This window comes from Delphinapterus leucas, chromosome 17, assembly GCF_059928025.1.
Source record: "Delphinapterus leucas isolate spDelLeu-1000000601 "Yukka" chromosome 17, BTC_Dleu_Yukka2, whole genome shotgun sequence".
NCBI classification, from domain to species: Eukaryota; Metazoa; Chordata; class Mammalia; order Artiodactyla; family Monodontidae; genus Delphinapterus; species Delphinapterus leucas.
The window spans coordinates 19,112,501-19,136,138 of NC_143145.1; the positions used below are offsets into that span (position 1 = coordinate 19,112,501).

At 40.3% G+C, this 23,638-nt stretch overlaps 1 protein-coding gene across 1 annotated transcript in view; it reads left to right on the forward strand.

Moving 5' to 3' along the window:
• ENPP2 (ectonucleotide pyrophosphatase/phosphodiesterase 2) overlaps window positions 1-23,638 on the forward strand; it is a 109,697-nt gene that overhangs the window by 10,047 nt on the left and 76,012 nt on the right.

Consider the following 23,638-nt stretch of genomic DNA (forward strand, 5'->3'; position numbering starts at 1 on the left):
GATAGTTGACCAAAATCTGATATTGAGTTGCTAAGAAAGCATGAGTTTAAAAAAGGTCTAATTTTACTTTAAAAACTTCACTATTATTCTGTTATATAAATCTATTATATATGAATATTACGTGCATGCGTATGTGTGTGCCTCCACTTATTAATTCTCTAATTTCATGAAGGTATCTGATTTGAAAATGTATCAACAATCTGTGGGCTTGATGCAGAAGTGAGAGATAACAAGTGAATACATTTCTTTTTTTTTTTACATCTTTATTGGAGTATAATTGCTTTACAAAAAAAAATGCTGTATTAGTTTCTGCTTTATAACAAAGTGAATCAGTTATATATATACATATGTTCCCATATCTCTTCCCTCTTGCGTCTCCCTCCCTCCCACCCTCCTCATCTCACCCCTCCAGGCATGAATTGAGTTTGAAATCTAAAAACTTCAGTGACTGTATCAGGGTGACAAAGTTTTGTTTCCAAGCTAAATATAAGGAAAAGTGATGACATGTATGTTGCAGGATAAAGAGAATTCTCTGAAAAGAGAGACACTGCCTAATGTTCTGGTGTCTGGAGGAGATATGTGGCCATGGCCTTAGATCTTTATTCTAAAGTAAATAATTCATCTTCTTAGACACTCAAGGAGCAGGTAGGTCTCCACTGTAGAGTGAAATGTTTCAACTGAGAAGCAGGCCTTGGTTGGGAAACACTGTGGATCAGTTTGGTGAGTTTTTAACAAAATAAATGAAAGATCTTGTCATGGGTTGATTTGTATCTATCTGCCACTCCTTGAAGTCCTAACCCCCAATACCTTTAAATGCGATCTTATTTGGAGATAAGTTCCATATTAGTCAGAGTTCTCCAGAGAAACAGGATCAATAGGATATACACTTGACCCTTGAACAGCACAGGTTTGAACTGTGTGGGTCCACTTATACGTGGATTCTTTTCAATAAATATGTACTACATTTCTACTCAGTCTGAGGCTGGTTGAATCCATAGGTGCGGAACTGTGGGTACAGAAGGCCGACTATCAAGTTATACACGGGTTTTCGACCGCTCTGAGGGTCAGCACCCAACCTTGAGTTGTTCAAGGGTCAACTATGTACATATATGTATATATAGATATATGTATATATCTATATATAGAGAGAGAGATAGAGAGAGATTTATAATAGGAATTGGCTCACACGAGTACGGAGGCTGAGAAGACCGTTGACGTGTTGTCTGTAAGCTGGAGAAGCAGGGAAACTGGTGGTGTAATTCACTTTGAGTCCAAAGAATTGCGGGTTAGTGGTGTAAATCCCCGTCTGAGTCCAAAGGTTTAAGAATCAGGGGCACTGATACTGAGGGCAGAAGGAGATGGATGTTCCAACTCAAGCAAAGAGAGAAAATTCACTCTTCCTCCATCTTTTTGTTCGATTCAAGCCCTCAGTGGGATGGATGATGCTCACCAGCCTTGTTGAGGGTGATTTAAAAAAAAAATTTATTTATTTTATTTACTTTCCTTATTTTTTTGGATGCGTCGGGACTTAGTTGCGGCACATGGGATCTTTGTTGAGGCGTATGGGATCTTTCGTTATGGCGCACAGTCTCTTCGTTGTGGTGCACAGGCTTCTCTCTAGTGGCGTGCGGGTTTTCTCTCTCTAGTTGTGGCGGCTTGTAGTTTGCGGCACATGGGCTGTCTCATTGAGGTGTGTGAGCTCAATAGTTGTGGCGGGCAGGCTTAGTTGCCCCGCGGCATGTGGGATCTCAGTTCCCCGACCAGGGATGGAACACATATCCTCTGCATTGGAAGGTGGATTGTTTACCACTGGACCACCAGGGAAGTCCCGAGGGTGATCTTCTTTACTCAATCAATTCAAATGCTAGTCGCTTCCAGAAACACCCCGCAGACACCCCCAGAAATGTTTTGGCAGCTATAGGGGCATCCCTTAGCCCAAACACATCGACACATAACAATTAACCATCATAGGGTCTTTACAGAGGTAATCAAAGTAGAGTGAGGTCATCAGGGTGGGCCCTAATCCAATAGGACTGGTGTCCTTATAAAAAGGGGAAATTCAACACAGAGACATGGAGGAAGATGATGGGAAGAGACACAGAGAGAAGATGGCCATCTACAAAGCCAAAGAAAGGGGGCCTGGAACAGATCCCTCCCTCACAGCCCTCAGAAGGAACCAACCCTTCTGACACCTTGATTTTGGACATCTAAGCCTCCAGCACTGAGAGACAGTACATTTCTGTTATTTAAGCCATCCAGTTTGTGATACTTTCTTATGGCTTAATACAGATTTGAATTAATACAGATTTCATGAGAGCATAATTCCCTTAGCGTGGCTTCAGCTGGTAACAATACAACATTATTTTGCTCTTTGGTCACCAGAGATTATGGTGTTGTCCCTAGGAATGACAGCTGACGATATATTGCTGTTTCAGTTAGCAAATATTTTCATTACCGTGATCTCCTTTGACCCTGATCAAAGCCTAAGAGATGGGCATTCTTACATCTCTGTAAGAATGCCCATTAGGGATAGGAAACAGGCTCAGAGAGACTAAGTGAATTATTCAAAGTTGCAAAGCTTGGAAGAGGTAGACCTGAAACTCAAATATTGGCTTTTGGATACTAAATACCACACTAGTTTAATGAAAACACAATGCTTTTCACCTTCATGGACATGTCAAATGTCATCTTCCTTCTTTAAAATTTGAAAGACACGTTTGTGGCATGCTGAGCCAGATTTTTCGTGTGTTTTTTTTCCCCCTAAATCCCCTGAGAATGATTTTATAATCCTACTTGTTGGAAGATCTCTGATTGGCTGAAGGCACCTACTCCATCCACGTCCTCGTTATCAAATATTTATCAGGAATTTAGGCACCGTGTTTATGTGCACAGAATATTTCTTCGCCACACAGAAGCTTTGTTTACTGACAAAATGGGCTTTCTCAGGACACAGTTTGATTACTGACAAATCCAACTGAGAAACTTTGGATGTGTTGGATATAATTGAGTTTTTCCATCATTAATTCTGCTCAGATATTAATTCAACATAGTGACATGAGGGGCGCCAAGCAATTTCCAGGAAGCTGCTTGACTTTAATCAGCAGGAACAAATGCAAGATTATTGCACTTTTTCCTTGGGTGACCTAAGCTTGTTCTTGGCACCCGTGAACACAGAGCACTGGTCGTCTCATAGTGTTTCAGTGGCTTCTACCCAGGGGACTTATTAGTTTTGAACCTTAGGGATAATTCCATAAGAATGTAATTCTTTCCCTCCCTGAAAGAACAAAATGTTGCTTGTGTTGGGCTATTCTTGTTATGTGATAAAACCAGTGGTTCCCAAATTGTGGAATCACAGAGATCTGTAGGTAGGGTCGTCAGATTTAGGAAAAAACAGGCAAGGGAACCAAAATACACAACAACAGTAAAACCTCCAGGATGCCCCAGTTTAACTTCAATGGCAAATAAACAAGAAATACTTTTTTAGTATAATTATGTCCCCGATATTGAAAATACTAAAAAAGTATTGTCTCTGGCAACCCTACCTATAAGGTTATATTGGGGGTAGAGTGTTGATAATTTGTCAATATTTCAAAAGTTATGAAAATTATACATTTACACAAGTAAGACTTCAGAGGTTCCTGAAAATGTTAAATTTCCTTGATTTTGGTTGGGATTTTTTTGACCCAACTTGAAAGCACTGTCATCTCATGCTGAAACCATAATTTTATTACCGTTTTTGATGACTTGTGTTCCAGGGATCATGCAAAGCACATGCATTATCTCATGTAATCCTCAAAATCAGAGGTCGGAGGACTATAGCCTGCAGGCCAGATCCGGTCACTGCCTATCTTGTAAATAAAATTTTGTTGAAACACAGCCACCTTGTTTGTTTCTGTATAGTTTGTGGCTGCTTTCATGCTCCAACAGCAAGTGTGTAGCTGTGATAGGAGATTGTTGTATGGCTCACAAGACCTGAGATACTTATTATTTGGCCCCTTGCAAGCAAAGTTTGCCTACACTTGCTCAAACCCACCCTTTGAAGGAGTTACCTATATTCCCATTTTTTAGAATGAAAACATGAAGGCCCACAGAGTTTAAAAAACTGGGTAAGTTCTCACAGCTCTTAGAGTTCAAACTAAGGTCTGTTGAATTCCAAAACTTCTGACTACAGCTGACCCTAAGGCTGATGGTCAATTACATTTATCCTAAATGGGTTTAATAATGGAGAAACTGATTTCTGATTTCCGATTAAATACTGTCCATCCAAAAGATGAGGCGGAAGGAATGGGGTCGTGGTTAGGCACCCAGGCTCTGGAGCCACAATGCTTAAGCCCCAGCTCTACTGCTTAATTTCTCTATGTCTCAGTTTCCACCCTTGTGAATGGCAGATAATAATTCCTCTATGTGTGATTGTTACTGGGGTTAAGTGAGAAAATGTCTAAAAACACGGGAAGAGCAAAAAAAAAAAGAAAAAAAAAAAGAAGAGCATTTGCCTAGTGGTCCACTAGGCATTTGTTATTTTTATTTCAAATGACTATTTCAAAGCAAGGGTAAAATAAAGAGTTTGGAAAAGTTGGGAACATCTGCCATGGTTGATTGACAGAACAGTTCAGGCAGGAAGCTCAGAGAGCACAGTGTCCCCTACTTGTCAGATCACAGCACGGAAAGATGCTTGTCTGGCTTCTTTATACAGGCATATCTCATTTTATTTGCTTCACTGTGCTTTGCAGATACTGTCTTCCGTTTTTCTTTACAGACTAAATGTTTGTAGCAACCCTGCATGGAACAAGTGAACGGGCACCACTTCTCCAGCAGCAATGGCTCACTTTGTGTCTCTGTCACATTTAGGTGATTCTTGCAATAGTCCAGACTTTTTAATTACTATTATATTTGTTATGTGATCTGTGATCAGTGATCTTTGATGTGACTATTGCAAAAAGATTGCGACTTGCTGATGGCTCAGACAACAGTTAGCATTTTTTAGCAATAATGTATTTTTAAATTAAGTTATGTGCACTGATTTTTAGACACAATGCTATTGCACACTTAACAGACTACAGGATAGTGTAAACATCATTTTTATATGCACTGGGAAACTAAAACATTTGCGTGACTTGCTTTATTGTGGTATTTGATTTATTGCAGTGGTCTGGGACCAAACCCGTAATATCTCTGAGGTGAGCTTGTAAGAGATGTCTTTGTTCTGAGAGTGTCTTTTAGTCCTTGGTTGGCCGTGTTTGCCTTGGGAAGCCGTGCTGTGAGATGTTACAGGATGTTCATCCAGCGCTCACTGGACCTTAAACCCCTTATTACTATTACCTCTGATATTTATAGCCCTAATATCCACCCCCAGTGGCTCCAAATTGACTAAAAATATAGCCAGGCTGCTGGAGAATAACCTTCTTAAATAGCACAAGACAGGCAATTGTCCTCAGAAACACCTCAATCTATAATTTAATCCTTAGGCAAAAACTAGAAAAAAAAATCAGTTTTTACCAGTATTCCTCACCCTCCAAAGCATATTTTGTGTATGGAGTCACTGTGAATAAAATCTGTATGTAGACCCTGTTAAATATATTAGAATAGCCTTGATCTTTTGAGGAGATTAGGAGATAAACGTTGTTCCCTGAGAGTGATGGAATTGGAAGACTTGAAAAGACTGGAAAAATTTGCTATATTGTGTATAAATCATTCAAGAGCTAAGTCAATATGTAGTAATGAAAAACATGGCCAAGACTCCTGGAGACTTTGCTTTGCAAAAGTGAAGTGGCATGAGCATGCATGGCCATTATCAGTAGGGTTTTGCAATTTCCTAGCGTGCCTGGGGTGCATGGAAACAGGAGCAAAGAAAGTAGCATTATTTTTCTAGGGTTGGCTTAGCCATCCTCTAGGACCTAGAAAATCCTTGAGAACTCTAGCCTTGGAGGTGGAGGGAGAAGCCTCCAGCAACCCTGCCGCCATTTTACAGAGAATAAAGCTGCAGGACAGTTGCCTCATCCCTTTTCTCCTCTGTCTCAATCCTCCACACTCTGGTTACATTTCCCTTCCTCTCTCTTCACAATCTTCTTCCTTTGTTAATTCATTGAACCAACATTAATTGAATGTCTCTGTGTGCCAGGCACTTTGCCAGACTCTGGGGATAAATGAGAAGAGGCATAGACTTGGTTTCTAATCTCATGGAGTTTACAGTCTAGTGGGAGAGGCACACATGCCAGAAGTTGTTACCGAGTCTAAGCTCATACTGCTCGCCATACAACAGGCCGATAATTGAGAGACGAGTTGCTGGGGCAAGGAAGAATGACTTTATTCAGAAAGCCAGCCAACCAGGAAGATGGTGAGCTCTTGCCCCAAAGAACCGAATTGCCTGAATTAGATTCCAGGCTCCTTTTATACTAAAAGGGGAGGGAGTAAAGTCAAACACTTCCCGGTTCCCATCAGCCTCCAGAGGGGATGTGTTCATTTCTTCCTCCTTGTAGTCATTCACAGGTGGACCTGGTCAGGATGTTTTCTGTGAGCTAAACAAAGGTATTTTAGCTTAATGCTCATTACCTGGGAAGCAGGGTTCCCAGAGATGGGCCATTATCTATAATTTAAGCTTATAGGCAACATCCCTTTAGTGATTAACTTGTAATAGAATACGAAGGCTCTTCCCTATTACAGTTAGAGTAAGTATTGCAAGGCGTAAAGATTGGGGAGAAAGAGAATGATGATGTGTGTGTGTGTGTGTGTGTGTGTGTGTGTGTGTGTGAGGGGTGTGGATGGGGTCAGGAAGGCCTCTCTCTGAGCTGAGAACTGAAGGCTCAGTGAGAGCAGGAAAGTCTGATGAGTTGTTTCCAGACGCAGCCAGCTAGTGAGCAGTAGCCCTGAAGTTTGAACCTAGGTTTGCCTGACTTTGAGAATTCTCCACTCTTCACTAAATCTTAACGCAGAAAGAATTATACTTGCTCCCAAAACGTTTACATTTAGCTGTGTTGTCCTCCCATGAAGCAACTTGAACAACAGTAAGGAGAGAAATCATTCATCCTTCACCCAATCTGATCATTCACCATGGGTTAGCCACGATGTGTATGCAAGTGCAAAGCACAGCTGTGACCAACGCCAAGGAATGTTGAGGAAAGCATTGTTAGCCCGGACTTGGGGTGATGCGGCCAGAGTCCGCATGCTCTTCAAATGCATCACAATGCCCTCTTTGCTCCAAAGGATCCTGGCCCTCATTAAAATGCAAGGCATGTGCATCCCACTTGCTTATTCCTTTCATTCCTAGACAAACACAAGTCTAATAAAGAGGCAAACAAGTGTGTCCAGGTCATAAGTCCACTTGGGAAGATGGGTATTTTGGGGAGGTTAGACTAATGCTAGCAGGTTGCCGTTGCATTGTGAGCTCTGAATGTCATTTGGCACTCTGGGGTTCAAGGGTAATATTGCCCGCAGTGCTAATTACACACTGCAACTCACTGCCAAGGGAGGTTGAGGAGGTCTGAATGTTAGAATTGGCAGCCACATTTCTTGGGTATTTAGAGTTCTGTTTGGGGAATGTGGCTGGTCCAGATGGAGGAAGTTCAACACTTTTTATGCCAGATGTTGTGGAACTTTCAGGAGATGATGGAGAGGCAATCCCTGTCCTCAAGGAACTTTCAGTTTAGTAGGAAGAATTTCTGACAAAACAAACTCAACCCAGGAGGCAAGGTGTGGTGAAAAAATCAGGAATTTGAACCATTCAGTCTGGGTTTTCTCCACCATTACCATGTAGTCTTGAGGAAATTATTTAACCTTTCTATGTCTTGGTTTCTTCATTCATAAAATGGGGTTTTATAACTACTTCATGCCATTGTATAACTACCTTAATAGATGGTGACTATTAATCACTGTTGCTGTATTTATTACTGTTAGTATCAGAATATGGCAAATTCTGCTCTAACACTGAGTGACTTTGGGCAAACTATTCAAATCTTCGTCTGTAAAATAGGATAATTCTAATGGCCTTATGTGTGTAGTTCAAGAGCTAACTGCATTCTCTCATCACTCTTACCATCCTTTTTTATTCTTTATTCGTAGCTCTTATCACTCGTTGACATATCTATATATTTTATGTCTTTTTCCATCCAAAACAATGTAAGCTCCAGCAAGAATCTGGCTTCTTCTGTTAATTGCTGGTGTCGTTTGTGCCTAAATACAATGCCTGGAACATAATATGCTCTCAATAAAATATTTACTGTGTAAATGGATGAGCAAGTGAATGAATGCTAACTTCTAGGTTAAATATTTAGCCAGTTGTTGGCTCCCAGCACACGGGACCTGTCCTTGTGCTTAGTGTCATTACTAGGGGTGGAATATGGTGCGTGCCAGGCCAGGGCCCAATACAGAAAGATTGCTCCCGGCCCTGTCAGGTGGTGATCTTTGTTCTTAGCACTGGCATCTTATCAACTGTGTTGTAGCTGGAAGAAGCAACCGGGTCATTGTCAATAGTAAGGTCACATGAGACTAACTGTAAAAATAAGAGTTTCAGAATTTTTATCAATTCTTAAGAAGAAGGGGAAACAGCTGCAGCAAGGGAGGCAAGTCTGGGAAAAGGAGAAAATAGCATCTTTAGCAAAATATTTTGTCACATGGGACCATAGGCTATAAGTCTCTGACTGAGACTTACCCAGCTTCAAACCTAGAAGGCATGCAAAGCACCTGCCTCGGTCAGATGACACGAAGATAGTACACTGGTGAATGGCCCCAGCCTGGAGTTGGTGCCAAAGTGAGAAACTGTCCTTGACAAATTCTGCTCTGTTTCTGAATTGTTAAAGGTGCTAGGAAAAGAAACTCTCAACTGCCCTTCAAGTGTGAGATCAGAGGAATTTCTTTTAAAAATAATAAAACAAAATATAGCATAGTGGACTATAGCAAGAAATACTTAGAAGCTGGACTCTGGTTAGGCAGACCCGAGTTTGGAAGCTGGATTCTGGTTAGGCAGACCCGAGTTTGAAGGAACTTGTGTGAACTTGAGCAAATTACTCAAACTTCTGTGAGCCTCTGTCAAAAAGAGAAACCAATATGTACTTTGCAAGATTGAGAGAATCCAGTGAGTTCATTCCTGTACAATGTCCGGCAATTCTAGGGGCTCAATAGATGGTAGCTGTTATTATTAACAATGAACACTACGTGGATGATTTTGCTTAATTCTGCAGTAACCCTATGAGAAGGTAAGGGGATTCTTCCCATTTTATATACGAGGAGATGGAGGTCTAGGGAGGTTTTCTAACTTAGTCAAAGCTACACAGCTAGTGAGCATCTGAGTCAGGACTCTAACCAAGCCCGAGAGCCCAGGATTTTCATAATTAGCAAGTTGTATAACATCTCTCATAAGAGCAGCAGAAGCTTAGCGGGACAACGGAAGGTCCAGGACTTCTGCATTCTCTTGCATAATACTCTAGTGGCAAGCTGGGGTTATCGGATTTCAACTTTTCAGTGGCTCTCTGTTTACAAAGGATTGTAAGAGACCTATAAGGCTGCTAGAGGCGATATAAGGTCAGCTTGTCTTATGCCTGTCTTCTAGATCCATCCAGAAGTAGATTGCTTCATATCTTAAGTCCATCAAATGATTTTGTGAAAGGTGTTCCTCCTTTTCTTAGCCCACTCCTGACAGTGTTCCCTTTAATTAGCATAAATTACATTGTGCATGCCATAGGTATTATATATCTATCTATACCTATCTATATCTATATGTATATTTCCTTCAGGAAATGAAATAGTAAGAACAAGGTGTGTATAGGATCCTTAGCTTTCCTTTGGATTTACTCAGGAAAAATAAAACCAAGTTCTGTTTATTTAATTTAATTGAGTAGCTCTTTGCTGGTCATTATATATAGAGAGAGAACTCAGCTCCCTAAGAGAGTTGTAAGAAGAGAGAAAAATAATAGATGCCTAGAGTTGGAAAGGACCATAAATGTTGTATAGCCAATCTTCCTTTGAATTTAGGTACCTTATAAGACCAACCTTTTCTTGAATAGTAACCATGAGTTCATTTTTTATAAGAGAACTCTGGCAGCACGGCTGGCTAGAAAGTTCATTTTATTATGAGACGAAACATGCTTCTCTGTACCTTCTAGTTTTGCTCAAGGAAGTGCAATGCCCTTCAAATATCTGAGAAAGACAACCACACCCACCTTCTCCCATCATCCATGCAAGGCACCCGGGAGGCATGGTCACAGGTTCCTCAGCCATGGGCCATGAGGGGAGCCCGTTAGATATCCATTCGCTAAATATTAGTCAGAGTGAGCCTTTTGAAACAGAAATCGGATCATGTCACTGCCTGACTCAGATCTCTCCAGTAGCTTCCCAGCACACCCAAAATGAAACATAGAGGCTCACTGTGACCTGGGTGGTCCTACATAAACCAGCACCTGATCCAGTCTTTGATGTCCTCTGAAATTGCTCCCCAATCTTTCGCTCCACTTCAGCCACAAGGGCCTTCCTGAACACACTGAGCTGTCCCTACCTCAGAGCCTTCCCACCTGCTATTTCTCCCAAGAGACACCTGGTTCTTCCCTCACTCCATCCAGATTTTTGTTCAGAGGTCATCTCTCCAGAGAGATCTTTGTTGCCACCCAATTGAAAATAACTCCTCCCATTACTCTCTGTTCTCTGCTCTGTTTTCCTTATCATTTATTAATTACCTGACATTATTATATTTCTCGCCCACTAGAATGTGAGATCCATGAGGCAGAAGTTTCGTTTTGTTCACTTTGCATTTCCAGTGCTAGATACATACAAAGTGCTCAATAAAAGTTTGTTGAATAAATGAACAAATAGATGAATGAATTAATAAATGGATTGGGTAATAGGGACTGCTCATCATCTTGGTCCTGCCTCTCTCAGTGCTGTCTTGTTCTGTAGTGACCTAAAACAAGTGGTCACTTAAATGAGATATCCAGAAGTGAAAACAGTCCAGACAGAGTCCATGCAGTGCCAGGCTCAGCTGAACTTTTCTCTCCTGGATCTGAGCGGTAATTGTCTATTAGAGGAGCCTAAGGTAAAATGAGGTCATTTAGAGTTGTGGTCAAGCATAGGCTCCTATAGAACTTGCAGGTAACAAAAATTCCCAGCTTTCTTTTATAAGGATTGTTTTCAGTTCTGGTCTCTCCTAGTGTGAAGTTTTATAGCTGAATTTTGTATTCTAGTTCAAGAATCTTACCCCAGACAGATTGATCTGGCTCTCTCTCTATTTCTTCTAAAATCTTTTGACTTCAACCTGTCAAGATATTTTTGAATTTCGATTCAGTCCATGGTACGTAGTACGTGGCAGCTAGCTGTTGCTGGAATACTGTGTTCAAGAACATACCCTGTATCCATGATTCAGGAATCAAGAAGTTACCATCTCTGTCACCCCCGCAGATGTCTCCTAGGGCATAGGAAGCTGGAGAATGGACACTGAAATAATGTTTCAGAAAACCTTCCACTTCCACAATCTTATTTGCACAGAGAAGCAGCTGAAAGGGGCTGGAAGAGAGATCCTGTCTTCATTCTGCTATCCAAATCTCATGTACATAAAGACAATCTCAGCAGCATAACTGGCAGAGTCTATAAACTGTATCTATAACTCATCCTACAAAAAGCCTGCAAGACAGGAGGGCTCCCTGGAAGTGGGGTGGAGTAGAGATTGAAGGAGCCAGTTCTCAGTCTCTTCCACACATAACCCTTGCATACCTCTACGATGGAACTCACCAGAGTGTGTTTAACAAAGAGTTGACTTCCATTTCTTCCGATGAAAACATGCTTTTTACCTCAGTATCCCTGATACTACATGGTACTTGGCACAGAGTAAGCTTTCACTAAGCATTAGCTTCTATTATAGGGAATGCTTACTAAATCTGTGTTGAATCAACACTATATGAATTTGTAAAACTCTCACACTCCAAAATTTAAAACCATTGTCTGACAATGACCTGCATTCTCTCTGATCCCTTAGGAACTTAGAAATGACACGGTTATGATGCCCATGGCTCTGATCACTTCCTCATTACCGACTGATTCTTTTTTGGGGGTCAGTCTAGAATAGAAGTTAATCTGTGGCTTCTGATATGTTCTGAAATAGGAAACATTATCAAGTATCAAGACTTATCAGACATTTATCAGATTCTCTGCTTTTAATAGAATCATGTTTCTTCTAGAAAATAGTTGAAATTCCCATTCCTTTTAGATCTTGCTAGTTTTGTAATTTTCATTGGGAAATCATGGAGAAAAGAGGACTCCCCCACTTAATATGTACTTGAACTTGGGCAAGTTGCCCAATTTGAGCTTGTTGACAGTGATAATAATCTGAAGGGCTTTATGAGGTTAAATAAGGCAATATATAAAAATATCTCTAGTTATGTTGCTGGGCAAAAGGCAGGCACTTACTGAATACCAGCACTTAGGGGGTGTCTGATCCATGCCAGGTATGGTACCGCTCATGCATACTTGCTTTTCCCTTTTCCTTCACCCAGTCCTGAGCTGTCCTGATATCCCAACCAGAGCTACTTTAGCTCTGTGACCTTGCCTACGAGCAGCATTTCAGTTTTATTGATTGCAAAGTGGGAAGACTGAGTAAGCCTTAATTCTTCTAACTCATAGCCCTCTTTTTTTTTTTTTAAAGAAGTGTTCTTTAAATGTTAAGACAAATTTTTTTAAATGAGATATAATCAACATATCACATTATAGTCATTTCAGGTGTATAACAATGATTCGATATTTGTATATATTGAGAAATCACCATAGTAACTCTAGTTAAGATCCATCACCACACATAGTCACAAAAATTTTTTTTTATAATGAAAACTTTTAAGATCTACTCTCTTAGCAACTTTCAAATCTGCGATGCAATATTATTAACTGTGGTCACCATGCTGTACATTACATCCCCATGACTTATTTATTTTATAACAGGAAGCTTGTACCTTTTAACCCCCCTTCACCCATTTTGCCCTCCCCAACCCCCTGCCTCTGGAAACCATCAGTCTTTCTCTGTATCTTTGAGCTCTTTTTTTTTTTTTTTTTAGGCTCCTCCTATAAGTAAGAACATACAGTATATGTCTTTCTCTGTCTGACTTTATTTCACTTAGCGTAATGCCCTCAAGGGCCATCCATGTTGTTCCAAGTCATTGTTCTTAAATCCCCACAACTGTCCCACAGACTCTGGTTACTGTTTTTTGCCATTAAATTCAAGCCCCTTGAGATCTGTAGGTGAAATGACTGGGCTACAGTGCCCTAGGTTTTCTTCTTAGGCTACTTTATTTGAAAGTAAAATGAAGCAGGAAACTGATGAAGCAGAAAGGCAGAGACCCTGAAGTGCTCTAAAGGAGTCCCAGGAAATCCTCCTATTTTTAGGGAAGTAGAGGGTTTCATCACACATCGGGGCTAGTTAAAATAGGTCCACACCACAACTCAAAATGCTTCAGTTTTCCTGTTAATTATCAGGTTTGGAGGGTAACTGAGGTGACTCTGGAGACAGCTTTGAAGGCACTGACCCAAGCTGCAGATCAGAATTAATATTCCTTTTCTGTGGGTCCAGATGCTTTGGAATTTGCTTCACTGTGAGTATAATCTCACTAGCTCTCTTTTATTTTAGCAGCAATTTTGAGATATAATTTATAAACCATAAAATCCATCCTTTTAAACTGAACATTTCGGTGGTTTTTAATACACTCACAGAGATGTGCAAACACCACCATAATGTAATTTTAGAACATTTTCAACACTCCAAGACAAAACTTCATATCCAAAAGCAGTCACTTCCACATCGCCTGACAACCACTAATCTACTTTCTTTCTCTATGGATTTGCCTATTCTAGGTAGTTCATATAACTGGAATCATACAGTATGTGGCCTCTGTGTCTGGCTTTTTTCACTTAGCATGATGTTTCCAAGGTTCATCCATGTTTTAGCATGTATCAGGACTTGATTCTTTTTCATAGCTGAATAACATTTAATTGTATAGATATACCAGATTTTGTTTCTCCACTCATCAGTTGAGAATTCTGCTATGGACATTTGTGTACAAGGTTATGTGTGGACTATGTTTTCAATTCTCCTGGGTATATACCTAGGAGTGGAATTACTAGGTCATATGGTAACACTATGTTTAACATAGAGTTTAACACTTTGAGGACCTGCCAAATTGTTTTCCAAAGCTGCTGCACCACTTTATAATCCTATCAATAATATATGAGGGTTCCAATTTTTCCACATCCTTCCTAATACTTATTCTTTTCTGTCTTTTTAATTTTAGCCATCCTGGTGGGTGTGAAGTAGTATATATTTCATTGTAGTTTTGATTTGCATTTCCCAAATGACTAATGATATTGAGCCTCTTTTTATGTCCTTATTGTCCATTTATATATCTTCTTTCTAGAAATGTCTATTCTAATCCTCTGAACATTTAAAAAATTGGGCTATGTGTCTTTTTATTGCTGAGTTGTAAGAATTTTTTACATATTCTGGATACTAGACCCCTGTTGGATATATAATTTGCATTTTTCCCCCATTCTGTGGACCATCTTTTCACTTTCTTGCCATCTTGACAATAATGTTTTTCAATCCATGAACATGATTGCCTTCCCATTTATTTAGGTCTTCTATAATATATTTCAATTATGCTGTCTGGTTTTCAGAGTAAAGTCTCACACTTGCTTTGTTAAATTGATTACTAAGTATTTTAGACTTCTTGATACTATTATAAATGCAACTGCTTTCTCAATTTCATTTTAGATTGCCCATTGCTAGTGTACAAAAATACAACTGATTTTTAACATTTAGCTTGTATCATGCCATCTTCCTGAATTAATTTATTAGTTCTATTTTTTTTTTTTCGGTATGCGGGCCTCTCACTGCTGCGGCCTCTCCTGTTGCAGAGCACAGGCTCCGGATGTGCAGGCCCAGCAGCCATGGCTCACGGGCCCAGCCGCTCCACGGCATGTGGGAACCTCCTGGACCGGGGCACGAACCTGCGTCCCCTGCATCGGCAGGCGGACTCCCAAGTGTTCCCTGGTGGCACACTTCCACTGTGCCACCAGGGAAGCCCAGTTCTAATATTTTTTAAACAGATTCATTAGGATTTTCTATGTACAAGTTTATGTCATTTGTGAATAGAGATAGTTTTATTTGTTCCTTTCCAAGTTAAATGCCTTTTGTTTGTTTTTCTTGCATAATTGCTTTGGCTAGAAGTTCAGTGTTGAATAGAACTAGTGAGAGAAGACATCCTTGTCTTGCTCCTGATCTTAGGGGGAAAGAATTCAGTCTTTCACTGTTAAGCATGATGTTAGCTGTGAGTTTTTCGAAGAAATCTTTTATCAGGCAGAAGAAGTTTGTTTCTATTCCTACTTTGCTGAATGTCACTAATTGTTGTTTGATTTCAAGGGGAATCACAGAAATGGCAGTTTTGCTTCCTCCCTGAGAGGGTACCATTGTACTCTAAGCATGTGATGATGCCATTCCATTAGCAAGTATAAACTTCCTTTTAGGTTTGAGTTCAACAACTTTCTTGAGTTGAAGCTCAAATTCTCGGGACTTTCCAATTCAAATAGAAGATCTTTATTATTGTAGTTAAAACCTGCACCTTCAAAGCTGTCTCCAGAGTCACTGCACCCTTTTCCAAATAAGTGCTGCCCATTTTCTCTTGAGGTTAGAGAGAATGTGAAAAAAAAGTTGTTTATAACATGTCTAACTTAAACCTACATGTAATCTCTCCATAAGTAAAGGGAATTCTCCTAGAACCTTTGTCACTACTAAGCACCTATTATGTGCCCAGCCTTTTGCTACCTACTGAGAATGAAACGGAGCAGGGCCCTATGGTCTGTTCCCCCCATATCCTCAGCCTGCCTTTTGTCTGTGGAAAGATTTTAGTCAAAGAATAAGTTTAATCAGAGAGGTGAGAAAATGCAGAAACAAAGGAAAACAGTCAAAGGAGACCAAATAATAATAGTTTAGTCATTAAGCATAGTCAAGGACCTTTAGTTCCTTCTCAAGGGCTATAGATAATATTCTGAGCCATATCCTGTGAGCTGTCTTATAGATACTGAAACCCCCGTCAGGTGGAAGAAGTTAACTCCAGGATGACCATTATGACATGACTATAACAATGACATGAGCTGCCACCATTCTGAGGATTGGCCTCAAAGAAATGGAAACAAACTGACCCTGGAACTGAAGATTAACTATGCCTAAAACCATCAAGATGAGGCTGGTCAGACCACTAGTGACCAATTTCAAGATAACGGTCAGAGCTGACTGTGCTGTTTCTGCATGTAGCCCCTTCCCTCTGTCTATAAAAGCTCTTGCCCCCTGATGGTCGGGGAGTAGGGAGGAGTCAGCCTTTGGACGGCATCTGCCCTCCCCCCACCCCCCGGGTGCTGGCATCCAAAATAAAGCAAACTTTCCTTTCCACCAGCCTTGCCTCTTTATTGGCTTTTGAGCAGAGAGCAGCCAGACCCCACTTTCGGTTACATGAACATGATAGTAGATGATGTAGTCTTTATCCTCCTGTATTTAATAATGGCTAATATTTGTATGTTTCCTATGTTAAGTACTGACCTGCCTGCTTAACATGCATTATATCATTTGGTCTTCATATCAACCCTGTGTGATGAGAACTATTATTATTTTTATTAAAAGAAATCTGAGTTTTAGAGAAGTTAAGCAAGGTCTCACGCTTAAAAGTGGCAGACCTAGGTTGGATGGACTCCAGAATCCAGACTCTTGTTTCTTTCCCCTGCTCTCTGGGGATTTATATTCTTATTGCTGAGACAGGAAATACTTAAATAAAACAGGCAATACTAAAGAACAAGAGATAAATGTTTTGGGTAGAATCTATAGGTTCTTGAGGATAGCACAGTGGGTATTGCAGTTGTGAGGAGGGTTCTTGTCAAGATGCTGAGCCTCGGGGAAAGGAATGGATTGACTAAGATTTGTATGAGCACAATGGAAAGAGAAGCAGGGCTGAGAAGTAGCATAAGGAGAAGTGTGGAAATTAGCTTGGACTTCTGGGGGGAAGAGTCTGACTAGAGTGAAGTTTCTGTCATTTATCAATGAAAGATCTGGTTTGGGAGTAATTTGGGTCATATTTTGGTGCGTGTGTAGGTATATGAATACTACAACAAAGCGTAGGGTTTAGAAAAGTATTTAAGTAGTGGAATTAACTTACTTATTGATTGTTTTTGTTTGTTTTTACAAACTGTACTCCTTGAATTTCCACATTTCTGAGAAAGTGCCAGAGAGAGAAGGGAGGTGGCTGCTTAGATGGGATCCTGGCTTCCCACTCGCACTAGAGCAGCTCCAAATTTAGATGTTGGTATTCATTTTGAGATTTTATTTGAAAATAAGGTTTTAATGCTTAAAAAAGTGTTTCAAACCACTGAGTTAGCCCAATAATCCTGCTTTACACATGAATAAATATGGGCTTAAAGGGACACAGCTAGTTAGTAAGAGAGCAAGAATTCAAGTTCAATTCAAGTTCCAATTTAAACTCCTTGATGCCAAGTGCTTCATTAGACAAACATTTATTGTCTGTTTGTTATATCCCAGGAAAGATTCAAAGCTCTGTGGAGTGCAAGGATGACTGGTCCCTGCATTTGAAGGACCACAAGGGATAGAGATGCCTAAAAAGAGATTATAGACAGTATGGGAGGCCCATTGCTCTGCACGAGAAGGGAAAAATCGGGGGTGCTCCACAGAGGAGTGACACCTGACCTGAATCTTCACGAATATTTTGGAGTTTGCCAGGGAGAGTAGGTGGAGAAGAGCATTCTAGGCTAAAACAACAAGGTATATTAAAGAACGAAGATGTAGGAAAGCACAGCTTAATCAGGGAATAGCAAATAGTTCTCAAATTAAGAAAACTTACCCTTTATTTAGCATTCTCCTGTGTCAGGCATTGTGCTAGGCAATTTACATGGATTATTTCATGTAATGTTCTTAAGAATCCTATGAGCTGGATACAGATGAGAAAACAGTCTTAAGGTGGAGAAGTAATTCACCTCAGGGTCATGTAAGGTCTCACAGTTAGACAGTGGTAGAGCTGGGAAATGAGTCCGGGGAGCTTAATTTTGGATTTAGAGTCCTGTGCACCTTGCTAAGCAGTTTGGATTTGATCCTCTAGGTCAGTGGTTCTCAAATTTGCAGCAGAATCACCAGGTGGGCTTGTTAAAACATAGATTCTGGGCTCTACCCCTTGGGTAAGACCCAAGGATTTGCATTTCTAACAAGTTTCCAGGTGATTCTGACCCTCCCGGGGATCACACTTTGAGAACTGCTGTGATAGGAAGCTACTGGAAGGTTTTCAGATTGGGGGAAAAATCATCAGATTTGCCTGTATTTTATGCAGGGCTCTCTGGGTAAGGAATGGAAGTGAATTACAAGTTGGATAAGAGAGACCTCAGTGAAATGGTGTTTGGAGGGGGAAGAGAAGGCACACAGGAAGAATAGTTATGAGATGAACTTCTAATGTGTGTCCAGAAGAATGAAGATGAAGAGATAAATCTAAAAAGTAATCACACAGAAAGATAATTTAGGTATTAATGGCACTCAGCAGGCTCTGATAAAGGATAGTAATAATTGTAATTAATAATGAGACTCTGCAGACATGGTTTCTGATTAGAAACAAGAGATGAAAGGATTGTAGAACAAAAAGTGGTTTTAAGGTTTCCATGAAAAGAAGTTGGACAGCAGGGTGGCTGTTAAGGTAACTGTGTTTTGAACGTGTCGAGTTGAGGCCCTCGTGTGGTCTCATAGAGAGACTTCACGCTATAGTGGGAAGAGGACCAAACTGGCTTAGGAGGCGTGGTTTCTAGAAACTCAGTCACTCATTCTACCATTTTGAGATGTCACCTACCTCCATCTCTTTATCTACAAGTGGAGTTGGCAACAGCTTCTCAGCCTGCTTGTGTGAGACTGGAGGGTAAAGGCTGAACGTTTTCAACCTTGTGTTGATACTTTTAGCAAAACAATTTTCTCTAGTCACATACCCACCGATTCGTGCTCAGATGTTACACAGTCCACATGGCAAAGTAGACTCAAACGTCTTTCATTCACCTGGACTTTTACATGCACGTTTCAGAGTAGCCAAAAAAAAAAAAAAAGACTTAAATTGAGTTTGAGATTGAAAATGTTTTATTATAAGCTAGGGTTAGGAACAAAGCTGAGTTATTTCCTGGGGGGTAATTCTTCTTAACCTCAATTATGAATAAATGTATTTTCAAGTTTTCAAGTCTACTATAACTTTACTTTAAATCCACTGCCTTAGAAGATTTTTAAGACTACTGACACGTTTTAAAGCTATTAGCGAGATCCCTTATGTTAACTAATTCTAGAGTGTTAGCAAGTGGATACATGTCTCTAAGTCTTTCTTATAGTCCCATTAAAATTTAAGAAGTGACTTTACTGGTCATCACGATCATTGCATATTCATTCACTCAGGAGTCATCACATTTAACGCCTGCCTGCCCCTCAACCTCCATACCCAATGCACTAACAAGTCCTTCTCCTATAACTCTCCCAGTTTTCTGCCTCTCCACCACCATAATTTTCTTGGTGCAAAATATCACTCAGTGTCTTTTGTCTGGATTACTGCTGTCATTTCCAAACTAATCTACTGTATCCATTTGACTCCCTCCAATTCATAACCACACTGTACAGAGATTAATGCTTCATATCTAATTAAGCTTCCACCGACTTAAGCCCTTTAAAGGCTTTCCAAAGCTTTTAGGATAAAGACTATACCACCCTACAAGACTGATGAGGCCCCACAGGGACTGACCTCTACTAACCTCTCCAGTCTTATTTCACTCCAGGCTCCCTTTTATCTCCCTGAACTAGTCAAACGGGCTGTCTTCTCTTCTAGTGGATGCCTGGTGTCTCCAGGCTACAACCTTTGCGGCTCCTGTTCGCTCCACCTAGAATCCTTTTCTCCTCTCTTATCTAGTGACTGCCCTCTATCCCTCAAATCACGGCTCATCTGACACTTTTCAGAGTCTTCCGTGACCATCAAACCTGAATTACACGTTCTCATAGCATCATAGACTTCTTTACGTCTATGCTTGCCCCAGCTGCAATTTTACATTTACTTCTGTGTCTATTTGATTGATGTGCAGCCAGGGGACTATGTTTGGTTTGGCTCCTCGTATAGAACTAGTGCCCAGAAGAGTGCCTGGTACACAGTAGGAGCTAATGAACATTTGTGCAATGAATGCATATTCTTAGAGTGTGTTCCAGTTGCAGGGGCTCATGCTTAGATACCATTGGGAGTAAATGTAATGCATAGAAGTGTATGATATAAGTTGATGTCATTGAAAGAGGTGACAGTGTTGATTTCAGCTTTCAATTGTGTAATAAGTAATAACACAAGTACTGTTTTCATTTGAATAGGCGTATGCTATTTCTCCACTGGAGAAACCCCTGGGACCATAGATTACCCATAAAACTTTGCCTCTGTGGTTTAAACTCTTAAGTGGTGTCTACTTTATACATACAGGCAGTCCTGGGTTGTGGGAGCGATTGAGCCTGCTTGTTTTTCTATTAGCTGTCATGAGTTTTTGCTCCATTTAGATTGGCAAATCCCTTTTGCAGAGACTGTTGTCCGGTTTTTACTCTGAATTTTCTAATAGTCCTCAACCACAGCAGAATTGAAAAACAAGACTTAAAGAGTTTTAAAGTAGGATAGGAAGAATACACATGGGTGCGGTTTTCTTACTTTCCTGGTGTGTGTGCTGTAGTGACTGCTAAGTGGTACCCCTGAAAATCAGGTGGTCAGTGACCGTCTAACACCATAGTCTTAGAAGTATCCTGGGACTAGAATTAAGTCATCAAGGCACCATGATTGCAGTTAATTTTGCACAATGAGAAGCTGGACATTGATAAAGTTTGAATCCGTTCATGAATGCTTCATAATTACTGCAGGAGGCAAGAATGACATCCCTCAATTACAGATCTTTCAAACCTCACTGTTAACCTCAAGCCCTCTTACCGTAATCAGGGCTTGGGAACAAGGATTCACAGAAGCATTTCATGAAAAGATGGACTGTGCATTTGTATAAATGCAACTACTGTATTGCAATTAAGCAATACACACACTGCTGCTTCGTACCACCAGCAAAGTAAATAAAATACTATTCCGCTGCTTACAGTTTGGAGGTGGTCCCCATGGAGGAATAGCCACGGTTTGTCATTGAGATTGAAACTTTAATGTCCAATTAGTAGTGAATGCTATATGAAAATTACATTATGAATTAGATCAAGCAAGTCAACATTCAGGGCAGATATTAACTGATTCAGAGTAATTTTTTCTAATACTCTGCTGTTCTTACATGATTTGTATCAGAATGTGGTCCTTACATTGCTTGCATCAGAATAGCCTATGGTGTCAGTTCTTGTCTGGCTCCTAAACCCCCTTTCTTCTCCCCACCTCCTGGAGCTAATGAATCAGAATCTTGGGGTTTAGACCATAAGCATCAACATTTTAAACAAGTTCCCAGCGTCATTCTTATGCCCAATAAAACTTGAGAACCACAGAATGAGTTTTAGGGCCTGAGACTTGTCAGATTTGTTTGGGTTCTCTTCTGCCAGGGGGCAGTGTTCTCTGAAATATGGCTGGATTAATAAACCAAGCTGAAAGTTAATTTTAGTCTTTCTCATACACTTTCTTGTTTACTGACCCCAACCATGGTTGACCTTATACCAAAAATCTTAAATACCAGAGCAGGTGAACTTTCTTGATTCGGTTTTGTTATAGAAGGCTTTAGACTATATTTCAGTCATTTTAGTTGAGTTTCTGGACGTGCAGTATGCGTTATCAGGCTTTTGGGGTTTCTCAATTTTAGATAATGAGGGGTAATTTTATTTTGTGTTTGATTTGATGCCCAAGATAGGGACTTTAGTCATGCTACTGACAGTTAATTTATAATGATGTCTTTTAGTAAAATCCTGTGTAACTGTGTTAGATGGGGTGTGTGTGTGCGTGTGCGTGTTTGTGTGAATGTGTTCCATGCACACAATGACCTGGTAGAAGATAAAGTTCTTTGGCAGATGGTTAACAGAAATAATGGCTGAGTTCAATCCTCTTAGATAATTGGTAACAAGTGCTGTACAGAAGCCAATTCTGGATCAACCTGGCTATTACACTTCAGACTTTTCCCCCCCTGCACAGCTACTCTGCATGTCAAAAAAAATTAATGGATAATGTTCAGCTTCTGAGTCTAATTTTTTTTTTCAAGGGGAGCCTTCACTGTCCTCATCCTGGATTTCTACCATCAAATGTCAGACAGATTCTAAATCTGCTGGACTCCGGTGAGGGCTGGGGAAATTGGCGAGGGCAGGGGAGCACCTTTGGAACGCTGTGCCATACAGTGCAGTCACAGGACTGCCTTGAAATTTTCCTTTTAGCTTTAGAGTTGTCCTCTGTAAAAGCAAGCCTGCATCTTGAAATTGAACATAAAGAGTAAAAAAAATCTTACGTGGGGTTAACATCTTTCATAAGCCTTGCTAAATTCAGGACCCCAAATCATTTCAGCATGGCACACAGACTAAAGCAAGAGACTTCTATAGAAAAATTCATAAGCCTGCCATCTCTGCAAGACTGCGAAATGAAAATGACGTTAGAAAGGCAGCTAAAAGTTTGGCACTGTGTTTTTTTCTTTTGCTCAATTAGCTGTTACTAAATTCTAGAATATCTAATGAAACCCAGGACTAATGTGCAATCCACCATAAACAAGTTCTGGCTTTTGTGCTATCAGGTTTTATTTGAGCTGAGCCACTGCTTCCTCAGTAATTTGTTGCATGGTAAGCACCGTATTTGTTTACATACACACATATGCTGTGCGTAAGAACCATGGTCACCGGGTCCGGCCAGAGAAAATCCAAAGATAAGCTTTCCTCCCTCATTTGAATCCTAAAAGTGTACAGTATTTAAAGACCTCTCAGCTTTTGAGGCCTTGATTTCTTTTAGGAGTCTCCTGATTGCCAACTAGGTTAGCAAAGAGACTTTAATGCTCACGATAGCATCAAAGGGCACAGTGTTTGGTGGCTAGATGATAATTTATCTGGGAAAAACCTAGGGAAGCAATTCTTTAAAGCTAAATTCTTGTTGCCATTGAGATTTCCTTCCTCAATTCAATCATTAATAAAGCTTTCCCATCCCACCCCTGCTGCTCCCACACCCCTCCAAACACACAAAAACAAAAGCAGAAAAACCAAAAAAACCCCAAACCCAAGCTGACAGTTTTTTCGGGAGGAAGAGGCAGAGAGACGTGAAGTTATATTGTCCCTCCTCACCGGGTAGAAGAACTGTGTTGCTTAGTTTGACATTCCCAGTATTTTGATAAAAGTTACTTCTCTAAACTCTAACAACAACATGGGGAAACATAATGCTATCTCTTGTGTTTAGTTACAATCGTGGGAGATTTCATCGTGAGAAATATTTGAGGAGTCAGGAGGAGCTGAGAATGTGGCAAAAGGGACAGGGTCGTTTAAACTGCCAGAAAAATAAATAAATAGGCAAGACAGAGAAAGTTATTAGGTTTATAAATTATAAAACGTTCCTTTTAAAAAAAATAGAGTCGTGGGGTTGACTACATTGAATAACTACATTGTAAACCTTAAAAGCTTAGAGCGGGTAGAAACCATTTTATG